Below are 22,512 nucleotides of genomic sequence, written 5' to 3' on the forward strand. Positions count from 1 at the left end.
CTGCTGTCTGTCCTATTCTCTACAGCAATCTGTATACGGGGTAAAGTTGGGAGTTCATAACCCACTTGAATCAAACTGTGAAAGATGATGTATTAAGAACTGTGTAATGTTTTGAACGACCAACAATAAAAAAAAAACTGTAGGCTACAAACTTACAGTTAATTATATTGAAAATATATATTAAAAAAAAAAAGAATGAATGAGAGTACCAGAACGTTTAGTGCTCAGGTTTAACAGAGATGACAGAGACAGGTGTATCTCAAATATGAGACTAAAGGTGATCAGGTACAGTTGAATTTCAAGACAAGACTAAGAATGACTAATTGTTCAGGGAAGAAGAGGTTTAATTAAGGTAGGCCTTATTCAGAAGACCAGACAGGAGTTAAACACTGAGGGATGGAGGGACTCCAAAGAGTGAGCTTGGGGAAAACCAGATCTACAGAACAGGGATGGTTGTGCAAAGAGATGCATGTCAGACAGACGGGACTGGTGGGACTACAGCAAAAGCAGTTGCACAGAGTTTTGCAGTTCATGACCACAATCCAGTATACCTGGAATCCCCACTCAGAGATGATGAGTTCAAATTCAGGCTGTTGAAGGTCCCCATGGGAACATGTAGAGAGACTGAGCTCTCTGAAGAGGTGGGAAATGTGAGTTAAGCTCAGAAAAGATTAGAATTGGAGATGAAGTTAGTATTCATAACCCTGGATCAATATCTGAGATCAAAGGAGGCAAAGATGGGATATGAAAAAGAGATGGACTTTTCAAGAATTCCTCTACACAAAGCCCAGAGAGTAGGGAAGCAGTCTCCAAAGGAATCTCTTAGAAATGTGAGAACCTTGACATTGCAAAGACTTGATACTGTGCATAGCAACCAGTTCTACGGGAGACCCAGGGAAAAGGCTAGGAAGAGGCAACCAGATCAGAGGATTCGAAGGCTCTTGCTGATCTTGTATGTAGTCATGAAAGGACAGACCAGAAGAAATTAGTCCCTAAACAAGTAAGTGAAAAGAACAAATATACATACTATTTTTTTAAATGGACTAACAATCTCAAGGGCAATGAATATTTCCTAAGAATTATTAGATTTGAATATTTCTGTAGGCTAAGGAGATGTCAGAGGGCAGAAAGAAAGGAAGAAAGACAACCAGAGAAATGAAAAAATTGTGCTCGATTTGTGTACAATAAAATGAAATGCATTCTGCTGTTAACATATAACTAATTAGAACAGATAAAAAACAAATAAATAAAAAAGAAAGGAAGGAAGTAAAGAAAATATGAAGAATGAAAAAAGTCATAAAAGAGATGAAGAGAGTAGGCTTAAGAAAATAGAAAAAAGTAGGTTTGGATTAGAGGCAGAACTTGCAGGCAGGAGGGAAGGGGAAAGAATGGCCAGGGATTTTGAGAAAATCTGAGAATTCTCCATAAATAACCCAGTATCCTAAATCAAATAGAAGGAAATCTGGGAGTTAGGGCAGCAGGAATGAAGCTTGAAAGGAAAGATCCTGGGTTGAAACAGGTGCTCTGGAGAACTGGAAAGACAACCAATTATGAATAAAAGAATTGATGTGCATCACTCAAAGCCCAGCTATGGTTCGTCTGATCATAATCGGCTGGGAAATGTCTCAGCTTTGGCTGGGATTGCTCTATCAACCCTAGTTCCAGGAAGTGCATGTGATTGAAGAAAAAGAGACAAACAAAAGTCTAAAGTCCTCATCAAAATTATAAGCAACCTATTTAACTAAGGAGTCTAGATTTGGAAGGCTACTGAGGATGGATTTGAGCTCACAGACTGGGCCAAGTGGGAATCAGGGCTGGTGGAAATGCCTGTAAGGGTGGGTGAACAAGAGGTGGCAGGGAATTCTATTTACACAAGTGTTTCTCAGCTTTAGCATCAGCCTTTACAGTAGATCACATGAGAACACATTCTCAGCTGAGGTTGTCACCGGTTGATGACTGACTTGAAGTTTAGTCCAGTTCAGGTGGTCTATGGCATTGTAAATCACTTTAAGTTTTGGCAACATGTTTTTATGCCATGCTGTAACTACCTGAACAGTTTTTGGCAATGCTATTTTCATGAATCTGTAAATTTTATTTTATCCAATTTATTTTTTTTTTTTACCAGAGGAAAGAAACACAAAAAATGGCCATTAAAAACTTAAGTATGTTGGGAGCTGGGGTTGTGGTTCAGTGTTAGAGCGCTTGCCTAGCAAGTGTGAGGCACTGGGTTCAATTCTCAGCGAAAGAAAGGAAGGAAGGAAGGAAGGAAGGAAGGAAGGAAGGAAGGAAGGAAGGAAGGGAGGGAGGGAGGGAGGAAGAGAGAGAGAGAGAAGGAAGGAAGGAAGGAAAGAAGGAAGGAAGGAAGGAAGGAAGGAAGGAGAGAGAAAGAAAGAAAGGCCCATCAACATCTTAAAAAGGAACTTAAGTGTATTTTGTTTAGTGTGTGTGTGTGTGTGTGTGCGTGTGTGTGTGCACGTGCGCGCGCGCACATACATGCTATGGTGCTGAGGATGGGCCCAGGACCTTGCTCATAGCAGGCAAACACTCTAGCACTGAACTACAACCCCAGCAGGAACTTGAGTTTTTTCTTGAGTCCTATTTTCAATTCCACTTATTTTCCAGTTTTGGAGTTGAGCCCAAACTCCTTTATTTGGGTCCCTATGGTAGTTTGTTTTCCTTTTTTGTTTGTTTTTCTTGATTATAACTGTACAATAATCACACAGTTTGATTTAATGTCTGTCTTCTCTATTATAATATAAACTCCAAGAGGTCAGGGAATGAGCTATTCTTTTCTATAGCCTCAGTACCTGGAATAAGCTCTAGCATATACTAGTGCTCAAAAAATGTTTATTGCTGTTAAATGTTTATAAAAGCAGATATAGGATGAATTTGGGAAACTTCTCTTCGATGATAAATTCTATGCATTGATTACTATTGACAAATTAAAGATACTTCCTTTCATTTTAGAGATAATTATATTTAAAGATAAAAGATATATTTAAAGTTATATTTAAAGATAGTTATATTTAAAGATAAAATATATTTAAAGATATTTTGATTATCTATGTAAAGTATTAAATTATCAGCCTACACTCTTGAAGTGATAAGAAACAACATGCTTCATTTTAGTGCATCTCCAATCTTTCCTCTTCAATCGAATATAAAAATTTCAGAACATCTCTTTGTGTCAATCTTCATAGATCTCTTTTTAAAATTTTTTATTTATATATGACAGCAGAAAAAATTCCACAAATGTATTACCCTCTTGCATTATAAGCACATTATTAGATTTTCTGAAAATTCTGTGGCAATGTTTATGAGATAGTTTCTGACCAAAAAATAAGTCAATTCTGGATGTTAATTACCATGTCAGCACCAAATTTGTTTGTCACATCATTCTTGGTCTTAAAGCGGGTGTGCAATTTCAAAGCCAAAAATTAGTTCTTCTTCTCAGCACCTCACTGCTGCCCTCTTCTGGTGGCACGCATTAGCACCATTATCAGCAATACCACCTTGAACTAGATGTATATTACTTATTAATGAAAACAATGGGAAAATGTTACATAAAAAAGAAAACAAACGAGGAACTCTACAGAGAAAAACAGGTCTAAATAATTTACAAGACTTAGTAAAGACCTGAAGGAATGGAAATCTTCATGAAGTATGAAAATAGCAAAACATATTATTTACCTGACCAGTAATCTTTTTGGAGCTTAATTTCAGTAAAAATAATCCTTTTGACTTTCATCTTAGAAAAAATTCACTAATCCACTGTCTCAAAAACTATGCTTCAATGTAGTAATGACAAAATTTATTTTGTCATTATGTATTTTGTTGTTGTTATTACTGGGAATTGAACCCAAGGTTGTTTTGCCACTGAGCTATATCCCCAGTCCTTTATGTTTTTTGAGAGAGGATCTTGCCAACTTGTCAAGAGTCTCTCTAGAGTGGCCTTTGATTTGTGATCTTCCTACCTTGGCCTCCCAAGTTGCTGGAATTACACGTGTGAGCTATCATACCTAGCTATAACTGTACTTTCTATGGAGAAAGAGCCTGCTAACCAAATGGGTAGTGACAATGTCATCGTGGGGCATGTTTAAACTGTGTATGTGTGTGTGTGTGTGTGTGTGGGATGTCAGTGAAACTATTTAGAGTATTTTAGAATGGCTAAATATACTATACAAAATACTGATAAGTCAAAATAGACTTATATTTTACTTAATGCTTTATGGATCTTTTGCTTCAAAATAATAATGCAGTGCTTTTAGATTGTGGACAGATCCAAAGCCATTGTTCATGCTGTTCTCTTGTCTCTATTGTTCTCAGCACACATCCTACAGATGACAAAACTGATCAACTTTACCTTGCAAATATGGTTTTGCTCTCTCAGGTCCTCTTCTTGTTGATTCTTCCATGTATCTCCAGTTTGTTTGTTTTGGTGCTGAGGGTTGAGCCCAGGAGCATTCCCAAGCCCTTAAAAAATTTTTTTTTTTTTAAATTTTGAGACAGGGTCTTGCCAAGTTGCTTAGGGCCTCACCAAGTTGCTGAGGCTGGCTTTGAACTTTGCTATCTTCTTGCCTCAGACTTCCAAGCTGTTGAGAATACAGGCATGTGCCACAATGCCCAGCTCTGTCTCCAGTTTGGATTCTTAATTTCCTGCTACCTGTCTCTTTACCAGGTCTCATACTCTATCCTTTATTTGCTACCTGATAGCTTCTTAAGATACCAGAATTGACAGTCTCTTCCCTACTTATTGCTGCTGGCTGATTGTCCAGAGGCTGAAATCCAAACTCCTGAACTCAACATGGAGGATCCAATCTGTTATGCTCAGCACCACCTGCCACCAGGAAGCTTCTGTCACTGTGAACTTGCTCTTAGTACCCTGGAAGAGTGTCCCCGGCAATTAGTTTTCAACTCTGTGCCAGAGTTTGATACCAACCTCTGTTATAAGTCAGCTACTTAACTGTCTCCACAATGTTTTGAACATTCTTTTCTGTGACTCAGCATTTGATGGTGTGTCTAGCATACTGCAGAAACTGAATGCAAGTTTTTTTTATTAATGGAAAATGAATGAATGAATGAATGAATGAATGAATGTTCTTCTCTACAATTTTTATCTAATGAAATCCTGTTTTCAGGTCTTAGGTTATAATGCTGCTTCTCTGTTATGGTTTAGATACCAGCTATCCTCCAAAAGCTTATGTGTTAGACAAAGAAAGAATTTTCAGAGGTGAAATGATTGGGTGATGAGACCCTTGAACCATGAGTGGGTTAATCCACAGTTATTGATCAACTGGGTGGTAACTGCAAGGAGGGGCTGGAGGAGGCAGGTCACTGGGGCCATGCTTTTGGGTTTATATTTTGACCCTGTTGAACCAAACACTCTCTGTTTGCTGTTGCCATATTCTGAGTGGCTTTTCTTTGCCACCAAATCCAAACTCCTGAACTTCTGCCATAATGTTCTGCCTCACAGTGGGCCCAGAGCTACAGAGTTGGCCATTTATGGACTGAGAACTCTGAAATCAAGAGCCCCATATAAAATTTTCCTCCTTTAATTGTTCCCGCCAGGTTTTCGGTCATAGTGACGAAAAAGCTATCTAAAACATTCTCAACATTCTCTAAAGCTTTTTTTTTTTAACCTCAAATAGGGCAGAATAATTGCTATTAGAGTATTTTGTTCACATTACAGAGAGCTATTTATGCTTCTGCCCTGTATATGAGCTCATAAGTGCCTAAAGCAAACTGGAGGAGTGAAAACAGCGTGAGCTTTGGAGTCAGACAACCCTGAACTTCTGTCCTTTCCACTCACTATCTGTGTCACCTCTAATGACTTGGTCAGCTTTTCGGAAGTGAATTTTAATTTCCTCATCCCTATTGTGGCTAATACCACTTCCCAATAGGACTTATGCAAAGACTAAATAAGAAAGTAAAAGTTCATGACACAGACTTTTGTTACATTTTGGTATTCATTCACTTTCCCAGCAGGGGATGACCCTATATAATTTATATATAGATCCCCAGAGCTTCAAAACTCTTTAGATTCAGTTAATATTCATTGAGTAAATAAACACATTCTAGAGTTACAATTAGTTAAAAGTAATATAAGTATAAACTTTAACGAAGTCTTTTAAAGTAGTACCACTGTTTGTTATTCTTTCCTACTTATAAATATTGTAGTCTCATATTCTGAGATGGCTTGAATCATATTCTTCTTGTGTTTGTAATTACAGCATTTAAAGTATTCAGAAATCATGTGATTTGAGGCAAAATATTTGCAAAGCTTTCATTATACTTTCATTTGTACATTTCTCTTTACATAGTTGATTGTAAAGTATGTTTATGAAGTATTTGAATAAAAAGGAATAATGTTTATTTTTAATGGTTTAAATATAAAATAATGTTAAGTAAGAAAAACAGAGTATAAAATTGTTCATACAGTGTAATAGCAACTATGTAAAAAAAATTATGGAAAACTACTGAAATTTTTTCCAGAGCTAGAAAAATCTATCTTGGGATTCATATGCAATCTCAAGGGACTCTGCATATCTAAAACAATTTTTAAAAAGAAGGACATTGGAGGACTCACACTTCCTGATTTCAAAACTTACCACAAAGATATAGTAATAAACATATATATTCATATATATATTAAAATGATTTTTAACAAGATTTCCAAAACCATTCAATAGGAAACAGTTTTTCAACATGTGGTATTGGCAAAACTGGATATCCACATGAAAAAGAATGGAGTTGGACCCTTACCTCAAAACATATAAAATCAAATAACTTAAAAGGATCAATGGCTCAAATGTAAGAGAAAAAACTTTAAAACTCATTGATGCTGCATGTGGCAATGACTTCATGGATACAACAACAAAAGAAAAGAAATAGTCCTCATCAAAACTAAAGCCCTCTTGCATCAAAGAATACTATCAACAGAGTGAAAAGAAAAAAACCTGTAGAATGGGAAAGAATTGCAAATCATATATCTGATAAGAAGTTAATACCCAGAATACATGAAGAACACCCACAATTCAACAACACAATAACCACCCAATTTAAAAAAGACTTGAGTAGAGATTTCTCCAAAGAAGATATAAAAATAGTTAATAAGAGCATGAAAGATCCTCCATGTCATTAATCACTGCAGAATTGCAAATCAAAACCACCATGAGATACCACCTCACATCCATCATGAACAGAAAATAACAAGTGTGGAAGAGAATATGGAGAAATTGGAACCCTTGTATGCTCTTGGAAAGAAAATAAAATGGTGCAGCTGCTATGGAAAACAGTGTGGAATTTCCCTTAAAAAATAAAAACAGAAGTATCATTGCATCCATCAATTTTATTTCTGAGTATATACCCCAAGGAAATGAAAGCAGGGTCTCAAAGAGATATTTGTATAACCATGTCCACAACAGTATTGGTTGTAATAGCCTAGAGGTGGAAGTAACTCATGCTTCCATTGATGGATGAACAGACAAATGAAATTGGTACAGACATACAATAGAATATTATTCAGTCTCAAAAAGAAGTAAATTCTGACACTTGCTACATAACATAGATTAATACAGACAACATTGTGCTGAGTGAAAGAAATTAGTCACAAAAGGAAAATACTATATGATTCTACTTACATGAGGGATCCAAAGTAGTTAAATTCACAGGCACAGAAAGTAGAATGGTGATTTCCAGAGGCCCTGGGAAGAAAGAAATAGGAAGTTATTGTTTAATGATTACAGAGTTTCAATTTTGCAAGTTATAAATGGTTCTGTGGATAGATGATAGTGATAGTAGCACAATAATTTGAATGTACTTTACACCATCAAATTGTACACTTAAATATGGTTAAGATGGTATATTTGATGTTATGTTTATCTTACTATAATTTTAAAATATCACTCAAGAAGAACCAGAAGGAAATACAATGAAATGTTAACCATCTTTTCCTCTAAAAGGTATTTAAAATATTTCCCTGTCTTTTCATATTTCTCATAATGACTATGTATTGCTATATAATTAGAAAAGAAACTCAGTTCAAAATCCTTATATGAAAATTTACCAAAATTTGTGGCCATTAGATTTCAATTCATTACTTATTTGGAAATTCCTGGTCAAGATGAAGCCATTAAACACAGAAGACTTTTTATAAAAAGAGAATGAATAGGACAATATTTCTCATAATTGGGTCAAATAGGAGTGAAGTTGCAATTGGTATCATCACTATCCATTATTTCAGATATATAAGGAGGAAGAATGTCACATCAAAGGCTTTTTGGTCTCTCCCGCCACTCTCTTAAGTAGGAAGGAGTTCCAAAACTCTCCTTCAACTTTTGAAGCAGTTCAATCCTGTAGGAGAGAAATCTCACCACCAGGAATCTAAACAATCAGTGGTGGAAATATCTGGTCATTTTGTTATGCAGAGAATGAAGAGATTTGCCTCTGACTAAAAAAAAAAAAAATCAGACTTGCACTCACTGACTTAAAAAAAAATCTATTTATTACTCTTGGGCTCACCAGATATAGGGAATCATGTATGACATTTATACAAAAAAATTATTTATTTTCACTGAATTTACTTGATCACATTACTTTCACAGTGATTACATTTCCAGCCTCTCTGCAGCCTTTGCAAGAGGCAGCTTAGTCTCCTCCAGCCCCTGAGAGAGCAGTCTCTGGTCTTCATGGCCACTCTGGACCTTGCTATCACCTTCTTGTTTAATCCACACTCCCCTCTCTCCACTTTTGAAATTCATATCACCAGATTATGTTACCCTCTGCCCCTCATGGTTGCTGTCAAGTGCCAACTCCCAGGGCATTATTTAGCTTCTGGGTCACTGCTAAAACTCTCATTCGCATCCCACCCTGTTCTTGGAGATTCAATAACCATGCAGTGATCCAGAACTTTGTTTTTATAAATGCTTTCTTCCAAGATGCATCTTTCACCCCACGCTACTCACTCCCTTAGTCATACACGCTGAGCTGTGACTATAAACAATGTTCACTCCTCCATATTCTCAAATTCCCCCCTTTAGTCTTTGAAAGCCTGGATAGCAAAATCACTAGTCTCGTTAAATCTAGATTTGGCACAGATAAAAATATTGGGCCGGGGGAAGGTGGGGGGCTGGTGGAAATAACCATATTTCCCAGACTTCACTTTCAGTTCCTGAACTTGAACCTCCACTATTCATGTGCTATTAGTGCTCCCAGGCAATCACAGGGCACTTCCGTTCACCTCCCACTCATGTGAAGTATTTGCATTTTCTCTCCCTTCCTCCTGGACGCCCATCCTCAGCAGTCAGAAGAGGCCTTCCGCACATTCTCACTCACCACTCTCAATCTAACAGCAGCTGCACCCCATACTGTGCCTTGTCTTCTGATACCAGAGCTGAACTGCACAAGTCATCTAAAACCAAGCACTCCATTCATGCAGTAATTCCACCTCTGTCTACTTGAGGATATTGTGTCAGCCTTTCTCCCTCCTCTTTCAAATCTCTTCCTTCATTAAGTTTTTGCTTTCCCTTGGCTCAATCCTATTTATAAACATGACATTCTTTCTTCTATCTCAGAAGAAATTCTCTTGAATTCACTGTCATCAGCAGTGTTGCCCCTTCTTAGCAGTATTTCTGAGAAAATTGTTTCTACTCAAACTTTGAACTGTCTCTTCTCCTTTCCTCTTAACAAGCTTCAGAGTTTTGCCCCATGACTCCACTGAGGTTGCCCTTACCAAAGATGGACAAATCCAGCAGACAGCACTCATCCCGGAGGACCTACCAACAGCACACAGCCCTCCCTCCTCTCTTCCATCCCAGGACACAATACTCTCTTGGTTTTCCTATCACAGATCACTCCTTCTTACACTTTTTGGCTGTTCTTCTCTTCTAGAACTCCTTACAGTTAGAATATGCAAAAGTTCTGTCTCAAGTTCTCTTTCCTTCTTCTTCTACACTCACTCCTTTCATTCAATTAATGGCTTTAAATCCCACATATTCATTGACCATTATCATGTTCCCCAAACTCTTTTGAATTTCAAAGACATATTTTCAACTCTAACTTGGTATCTGCACTTGGGTCACCAAATAAACATTACATTCTCAACACACCCCAATTAAAATCCTGATTGGTCTCCATTACTGACTCCACCTTCCCTGCACAGTGCAATAAAAGGCCAGCCCTTGGATGAGCTGTGGATTTGCTGAGAAGGAGCAGATGGGACAACCTGAAGGGATGTGCCTTGTGGAAGGAACTTGGCCTGGGCTGATTCATGCACTCAGCTTTTACTTCCTGCACCTGCATTTGCAGAACAGAAAGACATTTCCTCTGTTAGCTGTGATTTAGGGGAAATGGCTCTGTTGAGACACTGTGGAACTTCTGCTGTCTGTCTGTGGCACAATAACTAATGCTTGGGTTTTTGTTGTTGTTGTTGTTGTTTGTTTGTTTTTTAATGCAATTTCCTTTTACATATACTCTGGCTATTGGCTTGCAAGAGAGAGACATTGACAGCCAACCAAATGCTGCCAGGCTCCTGAAAAGGGTTAAAAAGAAGCATTTCAAACATGAAAGGGCTAGTGAGGCTTAGGCAAGAGGATTATAAGTTCAAAGCTAGCTTCAGCAACTTAGCTAGGTCCTAAGCAATTTAGTGAAACCCTGTCTCAAAATAAAAAATAAAGAGGAATGAAATAAATCAACAAATATATGAAAAAAATGTTCAACATGTCTATCAATTAGAGAAATGAAAATCAAAACTACTCCAAGATTTCATCTCACTCCAGTCAGAATGACAGTTATCAAGAATACAAACAACAATAAGTATTGATGAGGATGTGGGGAAAAGGGCATACTAATATATTGCTGGTGGGACTTCAAATGGTACAATCAATATGGAAAGCATTATGGAGATTCCTTGGAAAACTTGGAATGGAACCACTATTTGACCCACCTATCCCACTCCTCGGTTTATACCTAAAGGACTAAAAAATAGCATACAGGGACACAGGAACACAGGGACACAGCCACATCAATGTTTATAGCAGCACAATTCACAATAGCTAAATTGTGCCCTTCAATAGATGAATGGAAAAAGAAACTGTGGTATATACACACAATGGCATATTACTCAGCATTAAAAGAGAATAAAATCTTGGCATTTGTAGGTCAATGGACAGAGTTAGAGAATATCATGTGAAGAAAAGTAAGCAGTCCCCCAAAACCAAAGGCTGAATGTGGATGCTGATCCATAATCGGGGTGTTGGGGGGAGCATGGGAGGAATGGAGGAACTTTAGATAGGGCAAAGCAGAGGGAGGGGAAGGGAGAGGGAATGGGAATAGGAAAGATGGTGGAATGAGATGGACATCATTACCCTAAGTGCATATATGAAGACATGAATAGTGTGAATCTACTTTGTGTACAATCAGAGACATGAAAAATTGTGCTCTATATGTGTACTATGAATTGAAATGTATTCTGCTGTTATGTATAACAAATTAGAATAAATAAATACATTAAAAAAATAAAATGGGATGGGAATATGTCTCAGTGGTTAAGTGTCCCTGGGTTAAATTCCTGGCACCAAAAAAAGGTCATAAAGATTCTTTGTTTTATATATATATATACATATATATATATATGTATATATATATATATGTGCATACACACATGCATATTTTTAAATCTATATTTTTAAAACATTGTATTATTATATTATAAAAATATTATTATAGAAAATTTTCAGACAAAAATCAGATAAAAAAGAGAGTAAGAACTACTTATGGTCCACTAAGAAACAAATACCACAAAATGTTTATGTCTTTTTCTTCATAATGAAGTTTTATAAAGTGAAAGCTTTTAAAGTTTAACGAAATATTCTTTGTCTGATAATAATTGAGCAGTCTGGTTTTTGCCTTTAAGTTGAGATGCCTAGGTGTATCCAGAAATGATTTAGCAAGACTGGTGGCATTGTGATCATTTTGGTGGTGTGTCCTCTATCACTCATGTCCTGTGGTTAACTCAAAGATGACTTCTGCATGTACTAACTTCTGTTTTTCTTTCAATCTTGTTTTAGAACTGGACATCTCTGTACTCTGCATGTCTCCCACCTTCCCTAACACAAATGACTGACTCCCACAGTAAACTATAATCAGTGAGTACTAGCCTTTATCAAAGTCAGGAAACGATCCCTCATATCTAGGTATAGTGCAGCAAGGTGTGATTGATGGCAGGATGGAGGAGAGTAGATAAGGCCAGAATGAGGTCTGGAGCTAGCTGCTCAAGTCAGTAAGGCACTTTGCAGGGCAGACAATCTACAGGGAAATTCTGGTCTGGCTAACAGGTCATCTCAAAGGAGATGCCAACAGGCAATCGCATAGATCTGATAAGTGGCTAGTATTAGAGATGGAGGAAGTGGAGCATACCAACAGCCTAGCAGAGCAAGGAGGGAGAAATAATAATCACTTTCCTTTATTGAGTAAATGCTAATAATAGTCCCTGACTCATAGAACAGTAGTGAGCATTAAGCAAGATGAAGCATGTACGACTTGTAGCAGAAAGGCTGACCCCATAGGACATGCTCAACTAATATTTATTAATGAATAATAAATGCTGTTTACTATTACAGTAGTCCCTCTTATCCACAGTTCTAACTTCTAAAGTCAACTGTGGTTCAAAAATATTAAATGGAAAGTTCAGAGATTCAAATTGCATGAGGTTTGAGTAGTATAATAAAATCTCATCTATCCTATTCTGTCCTGCCTAGGATATTGAATCATCCCTTTGTCCAGAATATCCATGCTTTATATACTACCCACTTGCCAGTCACTTAGTAGACATCTAGGTTATCAGATCAACCATCAGGACATCAAATAACCCTTATGTAGTAGCTCAACACTGTACCTCAATGCCTATATCATTCATCTCACTTCATCTCACCACACAGGCATTATACAATCTCATATCATCATTAGAAGAAGAGTGAATACAATAAAGTAAGATATTTTGAGAGAGAGATCATATTTACATAACTTTTATAAAAGTATATTGTAAGCTGGGCATCATGATGCACACCTGTACTTCCAGCTACTCTGGAGGCTGAGGCAGGAGGATTGCAAGTTCAAAGCCATCCTGAACAACTTAATGAGAACTTGACTCCAATTAAAACAAAAAGGCCTGGGGGTGTAGCTCAGTGGTAGAGCATATGCCTAGCATGCACAAAGCCCTGGACTCAATCCCCAGTACCACTCACAAAAAAGTATATTTTTATAATTGTTTTATTTATTGTCAGCTATTGTTAGCTCTTACTGTGCCTAACTTGTAAATTAAGCTTTGTCATAGGTACAATACACAGAGTTTGGTATTAGTTACAATTTCAGGTATCCACTGAAGCTATTTTAATGTATCTCCTATGGATAAGGGGAGATTGCAATATTAGCTGTTATTATTCAGCACAGGTGAACAGATGGAGTATCATTGGAGAGGCAGGCACTTCCTTGACTTGTTACCTTAGATAGATGCTGCCTGCTAATGAATTCTCTCTGCTCTGTGACTATTCACTTCCTACTGGATCCCAACTTCTTGCTACCAGGTTCTTTCTACTCATGGCATAGTTAGTGACCTGGATTCTAACCCTGACTCTGTCACATCAGCTCTATGAATTTGTGCAAGTTACCTTTCCCTGCTAAACCTCCATGCAGCTCTTTAAGTGCTGGGTTGATGAATTTATGAGTTTCTGTTTTTACTTAATCCTTAGGGGAAATGTCTTCCTTTGTGAGCTACAGAGCTTCAGCTAAGTCTCATTTAAAAAAAAAATAAACTGGGCAGAACAATAGAGATTGATGAAATTGTATTTAAGAAATCCATATTGGCCATCTACAATGTTTCATGAATTAGGGATTCTGAGATAAAAGTTATAACCTGGTCCTCAAAGAGAATTAAGTGTGTACAAGGACAAAGAAGAAATTATCACAAATCACTTCATTATATTCTGGGGTAAAGGAAAGCTATCGTTCCCAAGAAACGCCAACCCAAGAGGATGAAGTGGCCATCCACTCCGGTAGAGAGCAGTAATGTAAATGAAGTTTTCCCCAAATAATTCATCAGCTGGGTCTTAAAAAAAAAAAAGTAGGTCACATAAGAAAGAAATGGTCTTCCAAGCATTTGGTGATAAAGAGTGTGACATGTTTGAGAACAAGCACCCTGGTGTTCAAGTTCTTCTGGGGTATTGGAGAGAGGTAAATGGTATGGCTGGAGAAAATGCAGCTGGCAGATGGTGACGCCTATTAAAATAAGTGCAGAAGAAATGAGAAGCATCTGAATAATATGATGTGATATAAACTGCTGAACACAGCCCTAACCCAGACTAGGGGCTGAGATCAGAGGCTGAGGACTGACATGTATGAGTAGAGTCAAAAGATATCTAGAGAATTGAATCAATGTGACTTCAAAATCCATTAGGTATTATTTAGTTAAGAAATGAGAGATCCAGGGTGATCCCCATGTGTTCAGCCTGAGCATCTGGGTGGAATTTAGCCCAATGGTTTTATGAGGTAATTATCCAGAAAGAGAGAAAAGTGGTGGGGAAAAAAAAAAAGAAAGAATAAGAAAGAAAAGTGGTGGAAAGCAGATTCGGAATGTATGAAGTGGGCTGAGAAAGAAAATAAAAAAGGAAGGTCAGCCTTTTTACAATTAAAAAGAAAAAGAAAAAAGGGGGAAAAGTCTGGATGAAAGTTAAAGAATTGTTCCTATTGGAGTTCAAAAGAGTCTCAGCTTCCCTTCTCAGCAGTTAGGTGGGGTTGACTAGAGTATGCTAGAGTGGGAGAGCTAATCCCTTGGGTGAAACTCCTGGAGGTGGGGTTTAGGCCTAGGTGGGCTCCAGGCTCTTTGCTGAATGCCAATTCATCTAGAGATTAAATCAGCACAACTCCAGGGCCCAGCAACTGCCCGTCCACGCTGGAAAACTGCACACCAGGTTCCACTCATGTGATGGTGGAGTCCACCCTATCTTAGGTTCAGTCTCTAAAAAAAGTTTCTCCCACCCCCTTTCAAATTCCCAGCCAGCTGTGTCACTCCCAGCCAGTCCTGCAAGCGCTGGACTGGAGGGGGAGGGGAGATCTGGGTGGGTTTCCAAAACCAGGTTCCCCTGTGTAAACCTCTCTCCATCTTTGATTACATCCTGATGATTAGGCATGTTCTATGCTGTGCAATGTGGGTTTGCCAGGCCTATATTTTGGGGCAATCTTGGGATTTGCAGGACTCAGCTCCCTCAGCTGCCAGCCCCTCACTGTAGCTGCAAAATGCTTCCTTCTAATGTCCTCTGCATGCAGTCGGGATAGTTGGGCTTCTTTCCTGCACAAGGATTTTATGCAACATGCCTTTCAGTTTAGTCAGGCAGTGTTTTTGATCTCTAGATTCTCCATATCCAAACACACCTCAGGACTCCTAAAAATGCGGGTTCCTTTAATTCTCCTATCCTTCCACTTTGCTCATGGAGGGACCAATCTGGCAGGTGCCTCCATCTGTAACAGCAGCTGTGGGACTTCTTTTATTCTTTCTTTTTTTTTTTTTAATATAGCCATTTTATTATTATTTTTTGTTCTAATTAGTTATACATGACAGCCAAATGTATTTTGATTCATTGTACACAAATGGAGCACAACTTTTCATTTCTCTGGTTGTACACGATGTATACACCACTCGTGAATCATACATGTATTGAGGATAATGAAGTGGGTCTCATTCCACCATCGTTCTTACCCCCATGCTCCTTCCTCCATTCTGCCATCTTTCTTACCCCCATGCTCCTTCCTCCCTCCCTCAAAGGGGAGTTTGCTCAATCCAAATTTCTCCATTTTTCCCACTCCACCACTCCATTATGAATCAGCCTCCACTTACCAGAAAACACTGTTTTTGGGGCGGGGGGTTGGCTTAGCATGATATTCTCCAATCTGTCCATTGACCTGCAAATACCATGATTTTATTCTCCTTTAATGCTGAGTAATATTCCATTGTGTATATATACCACAGTTGGTTTTTTTTTTATCCACTCATCTATTGAAGGGCATTTAGGTTGGTTACACAATTTAGCTATTGCAAATTGTGCTGGTATAGACATTGATATGGCTGTGTCACTGTAGTATGCAGATTTTAAGTCCTTTGGGTATAGATGAGAAGTGGGATAGCTGCATCAATTGGTGGTTCCATTCCAAGTATTCTAAGGAATCTCCAAACTACTTTCCAGAGTGTTTGCACCAATCTCCAGTGCCACCACCAGTGTACAAGTGTACCTTTTTCCCAAAATCTTCACCAACACTTATTTTTGCTTGTGTTCTTGATAACTGCCATTCTGACTGGAAGGAGATGAAATCTTAAGAGTATTTTTTGATTTGCATTTCTCTAAATACTAGAGATGTTGAACATTTTTCATATATTTGTTGATCAATTGTATATCTTCTTCTGAAAAGTGTCTGTTCCACTTCCTTAGCCCATTTAATGATTGGGTTATTTGGTTTTTTGGCGGGTGTTAAATTTTTTGAATTCTTTCTGCATCCTGGAAATTAGAGTTTTACCCGATGTGCATATGTTAAAGGTTTTCTCCCAATCTGTAGGCTCTCTCTTCACATTATTGATGGTTTCCTATGCTGAGAAGAAGCTTTTTAGTTTGAATCTGTTCCATTTATTGATTCTTCATTTTATTTATTGTGCTTTAGGAGATTTCTTATTTTATTATATCCAATTTCCTGAGTCCCCAATCTGTTTTGAATGTCCAGTATTAAATTCCAGTAAAGTACCGCCTGACACATACACACTCTTTTTTTTTTTTCCACCTACCTTGCTCAGAAGCTTGCATATCTGCTTTCTTCATTTCATGCCATGGAGTAGCCAGGAAAGCCACCTTCTCTTTCCACCATCTTGAAAATCCCTGGTGTATCTCCTTACATTGGATTTTTATATTTATATTATATATATATAATAACATAATATATATTATATATATTTTAGTACTAATAGCACCATAGTTTTACTTAATGAATTTTACTAGCTTTTTCAAGAGTAATAAAATTCTGATGATGTTCTTCACAGAAATAGAAAAGGCAGTCATAAAATTCATTTGGAAAAATAAGCTTAGAATAGCCAAAGTAATCTTCAGCAAGAAAAGTAAAGCAGGAAACATCAAGATACCAGAACTTAAATTATACTACAGAGCTATAGTAACAAAAGCTGCATGGTATTGGCACCAATAGAATAGAAATAGAAATAGAAAACACAAACATAAACCCACATCAATACAGTTATCTCATGTAGCCAGTTGAAATTAGACCCCTATTTCTCACCCTGAACAAAACTATTCTAAGTGGATCAAGGTCCTAGGCATTAGATCAGGGACCCTGTGCCTAACAGAAGAAGAAATAGGACCAAATATCCATCATGTCGGCTTAGGAACTGAATTCCTCAACAAGATTCCTACTGCGCAAGAAGGAAAATAAAGAACCAATAAATGTAATGGTATCAAACTCAAAAGCTTCTTCACAGCAAAGGAAACAATCAAGAATGTAAAGCGAGAGCCTGCAGAAAGGAAGAAAATCTGCCCTCCACAACTCAGAGTATTAATCTCCAGGATATATAAATAATTTAAAAATCTTAACACCAAAAATAAACAACAACAACAACAAAAACAAATAGCCCAATCAAAAAAGGGCTAAGGAACTAAACAGACACTTCACAGAGAGGAAATACAATCAATCAACAAATGCATTTAAAAAATGTTCAACATCTCTAGCAATTAGAGAAATTCAAGTTAAAACTACACTGAGATTTCATTTCACTCTTGTCAGAGTGGCAATTGTCAAGAATACAAGTAACAATAAATATTGGTGAGGATGTGGTGGGGAAAAGGCACACTTATACATTGCTGATAGGACTGCAAATTGGTACAACCATTATTGGAAAGTAGTATGGAGATTCCTCAGAAAACTTAGAATAGAACCACCATTTGACCCAGTTATCCCACTCCTTGGGATAAACCTAAAGAACTGAAAATCAGCATACTATACTGATTCGGCCACATCAATGTTTCTAGCAGCTAAAATCACAATAGTTAAGCTATGGAACCAACCTAAGTGCCCTTCAACAGATGAATGGATAAAGAAAATGTGGTATATATACACAAAAGAATATTATTAAGTCATAAAGAAGAATGAAATTTACCAGTAAATGGATGGAACTGGAGACTATCATTCGAGGTGACATAAGCCAATTCCAAAAAGCCAAATATGTGGATACTAACACACAATAATGGGGGAGGGGAGAAAAGAAGTACATTAGATTAGATAAAGGGGAATGTAGGGAAGGGAAAAGGATGGGAATAGGAATGACAGTAGAATGAATCAGATATAACTTTCCTATGTTCCTATATGAATACATGATCAGTGTAACTCCACATTATGTACAATCACAAAATGGGAAGTTGTACTCCATGTCTGTATAATATGTCCAAATACATTCTACTGTCATGTATAACTCAAAAGAACAATTTCTTTTTTTTAAAAAAAATTATATATGCCCAATAACCTTACATAGAAGATGAAATGCATTAAGCATTTTTAAAAAATCCAATGAAAGTTTTTTTAATCATAGTATATTCAGAGAAGTAGAGATAGGAAGAAAAACAATTAGCTGTCACTACAACAACCACATAATTTTCTGAATTTTTATCTATGCCATTTTATGTATGTATTTAAAAGTTTTAATTATAATAGTTGATATTTAACCAATTTTTTACTCAATGTTTCCTGTGCTGAGACTACTATCCTTCATTCCAGCATAGTTTACAGGCAGACTATAATTTGTTTAAACTTTCCCCTTTGTTAGAATGCGTAAACTTCTTGGTTATTATAAATACCATTGTGATGAATATCTGTGTGAATTTTTTCCCTACTTAAAATCATTTCCTTCCAAGAATGGATTCTCAGAAATAGAATTACTGGACATGACCATTTTTTCAATGACCTTTGACATAAGATACATCAATGGTGCTTCCATTTTCTAAATGACCTTTGGCATAAGATACATCAATGGTACTTGGCCCAGATGATGTTGGAGTTCCTCATCCCTCAATGTAGAGTTCTTTGTGTGTCTTAATCAGACCAACAGAAGGGAGCCATAGCTCTCATTCTGGGACAATTCACCATTTTTGTGATTCTATTTCATAAAATATTGGCCATCTTCTGCATTCCATCAGTTTTATAATAATTCAAAATGAAATGTGTAGCACTGCTTTTTTAAAAAAATTTTTAGATGTAGATGGACACAATACTTTCATTTTTATGTTGTGCTGAGTATCGAACCCAGTGCCTCACATGTGAGAGACAAGCGCACCACTGAGCTACAACCCCAGCCACTTTGTAGTACTTCTTTATTCATCAAATATATTCTACATCTGTAACTAGGAAATTTGACAGGTGGTATTATCAACTGGTTGATATAACCCAAGACGAGTGAAATTCAGAGATACTGCACAGGTTTAGAAAATATCCACGTCTCAAATGCATTAAGGCAACATAGCTACATTTGGGTGTCACTGTTTTTGCTGTATCTGCATGTTACTTGTAGTATTATTTGTTTCTTAAATCAATAGTAAATCAGCTCAGTTTCTTTTTATTTAGTGTCTTCCAATAATATCTATAAAATCAGAGTTTTATGAAGTAATTATAATTTTTGCTCACATCAAACTAAATGTGTAATTCAAATTTTTAATGGTTAAAAAATGTCACCTATAGTTAGTAGTAGGTATGTCATACTTTAGAGAAACTGTATTTGTATCTATCTGCTATTTAGGCTATAATCATCTCTTTCTGTTTTTCAGACATAGAATGATAGCACCAGCTAATAGTCTTGTTTTTAAGTTTGTTTATCCTTAACACACTATAAATAAAGCAAATAGCAACATCCAAGATGTGACGGTTAATATCAAGAAACAAAGACTCCCCGGATTAGAGAGGTGTCAATGACAATAACAAACATAGGGACTGTGTTTGTACCAGAAGTGTGAATTCAAGTTCCTGTAAGTTATTCAGCCTCCAGGTGCTTAAAATTTCAAGAAGAAAAACTCTTTACAAAGAACAGCTTATGCCCCCAAACATCATTCTATTGAAAAAATTAAGGGACAGAAAAGGTAGGATATGTGTGTGTTCAGGGGAAAGGGATCTGTAAAATTCTTTAGAATGATAGGAGTCATGGAATTCAGAAATCTCTTGACATACACACATGTATTCTTAAGGAAAATTCCAGGTTTGAAACCCCAAACTAGATCCTATGGGAGAAGTACCATTCCAGATTAACAGATCAGCCGTGTTCACCACTCAGTATTATCATACATAAGATTTTATAACATCTGTCATTTGATTTACATGAGCTTTTGAAAAAAATAATTTTACATACATTTTTTTAAAGTGTAAATTAATTATTGGCTTCCTTCTTGTGCAGGTAGGGATGCTGTAACATTTTGGTGTCTTATGGGGGGAAGAACTTTAAAAGATCCATCTCAGATTCAAATGATCTTTAAAGTGGGGAGGAAGTTATTTTTAGAATAATTTTTAAGTATTTTGCTCCTTTCCAGGCTGGAGGTGGACAGAGTTGGGAAGGAGACGAGATAAGTTAATTGTTGGTTCAGCAGACATAATGACTTGACTTGGCATTTGTTCATTTCTGGAGTGTCCCCCAGGAGTTAATCTTGCTGACTTCCACCCCCAAGAGAAAGTATGTACACCCTACAGACATGAAATCCGTGGCACACCACCTGGACTTGGAGGCCTCTGGGATCTGTGGCACAGTTACCCTTGCTCTCTCCATCATGTTTGGGGAGATGATGCTAGAGCCCACGTGTATGCTTGGACAGTGATAGTGAATACATAAGAGAAATTTAAAATGTTCTTAAAGATGAGATATCACCCAACCCAAAGTCGATATGTAAAAATGTTAGAGACACTAAGTAAAAAATAAAACAAAAACTGAGAGGGAGATAAAAGCAAATATTAGAAATAGAGATGCCATTAGGTTGCATCATAAAACTCTTCTGTTTTCTGGTCCTGCTTCTGCCATAAGCCTTCTGCAAATCTCAAATAGTATTAAAGGTTTTAATTTATGGCTTTTCAAAGTAAGCTAGAGGCCTCCATTCAAATTCTAAATTTTTTTTTGGAGGGGTGAGTATCTTGGATTGAACTCAGGGGCACTTGACCACTGAGTCACATCCCTACCCCCTTTTTTTTTTGTATTTTATTTAGAAACAGGGTTTCACTGAGTTGCTTAGCGCCTCACTCTTGCTGAGGCTGGCTTTGAATTCATGATCCTCCTGCCTCAGCCTCCTGATTACAGGGGCCACCAGGCCTGGCAAATGATAAAATTCTTCAATGAAAGGATTCTTCTAACTAGACACAGGAAGGAATTTAGATTTTCACTTTCTCACTTCGTAATGCTTGCCCACATCCAGAATTCCTCAGTTCTTCCCATGTGTCAAGAGTGACTTTTATCTACCTGCTTCTTAGCAAAGTTATTGATTCCACCGAAAAAGGAGTTGTTTCTAAGGTTACTTCTTATGTAGTTAAGCAAAAGTACCAAGGTTGGTTTTTAAACTAAGTAATCTCAACAATTCTTTAAAGCTTTAATCAAATATCTTGATTCAGTGACAAATAAGGTCAGATGTTCATTAGCAGGTCTAACAAGCTCTGTGAGGTAAGCACCTTATTATTAAGCCTTTTTTTAAAAAAAAAAACTTATTCATTTTCTCCTCTTCACAATACTGAAGTTTATCACTGTAGCTAAGTAGCTGTTCCCCACCTCTCCTCACCCCTCCTCCATCCCATCCCTCCATTCACCCACTGTCTGAGGAATTTTCAGAAGTGTAGATGTTCTTAGAGTACCAAAGTCATTTAAATGTAAACAAGATATGTTAATGAAAAGGGTCAGCAAGTATACAGTAATTTACAATTTGAGGAAGTACTTCCGTACACATAATGCCATCCTTTATAAACACATCTACTGCAATTACTCATTTGAAGGCTGATACTCACTTTTATCTCGAAGAAGAGGAAAAACACTTTAAGATCCAGCAAATCTGACTCTGGAAAGAATTAATTCCAGTACAACGTCTCTGAAATATACTGTTTCTCATAAACAGCCTTGGTTTCAGGAAGTTGGAATCTGAAAGAAAACAAATGCTGTCACTGTCTCAGAACGTGGTTGTGTAATTCAACACCGGGGACTTTCGGCAGTTTTGTCATAAGACACACCCCTTTAGGAATTACTCTGTTGAAAGGTATGCTGGGAGTTGTATTACTACAGAAAGTTCCTTCTCTTAATCAAAGAGCAAAAAGCTCCTTATTTGAACTAAATCAGAATGGAGAGTCCTTTGAGCTACAAGAAAATAGAAGATCAGTAAGAAACTGAATGTGACATTGTTTAAATTTATTATCAAAGAACAAAATCTTATTAAGGCTGTATTTCTGTGTTGCATCTCAGAATCA

At 37.1% G+C, this 22,512-nt stretch overlaps 1 protein-coding gene across 2 annotated transcripts in view; it reads right to left on the reverse strand.

Moving 5' to 3' along the window:
• Window positions 1-22,251, reverse strand: part of Alpk1 (alpha kinase 1) — a 125,283-nt gene extending 103,032 nt beyond the window's left edge. For both annotated transcript variants that reach the window (XM_021729661.3, XM_040292989.2), the window contains exons 1-2: window positions 22,060-22,251; window positions 7,641-7,703 (exon numbers count right to left, since the gene is read on the reverse strand). The gene's annotated coding sequence lies outside the window, so the exon portion shown is untranslated. The remainder of the gene's footprint in view (window positions 1-7,640; window positions 7,704-22,059) is intronic.
• Window positions 22,252-22,512: the final 261 nt, after the last annotated feature.

The sequence above is a fragment of the Ictidomys tridecemlineatus genome, chromosome 9 (assembly GCF_052094955.1).
Source record: "Ictidomys tridecemlineatus isolate mIctTri1 chromosome 9, mIctTri1.hap1, whole genome shotgun sequence".
NCBI lineage: Eukaryota > Metazoa > Chordata > Mammalia > Rodentia > Sciuridae > Ictidomys > Ictidomys tridecemlineatus.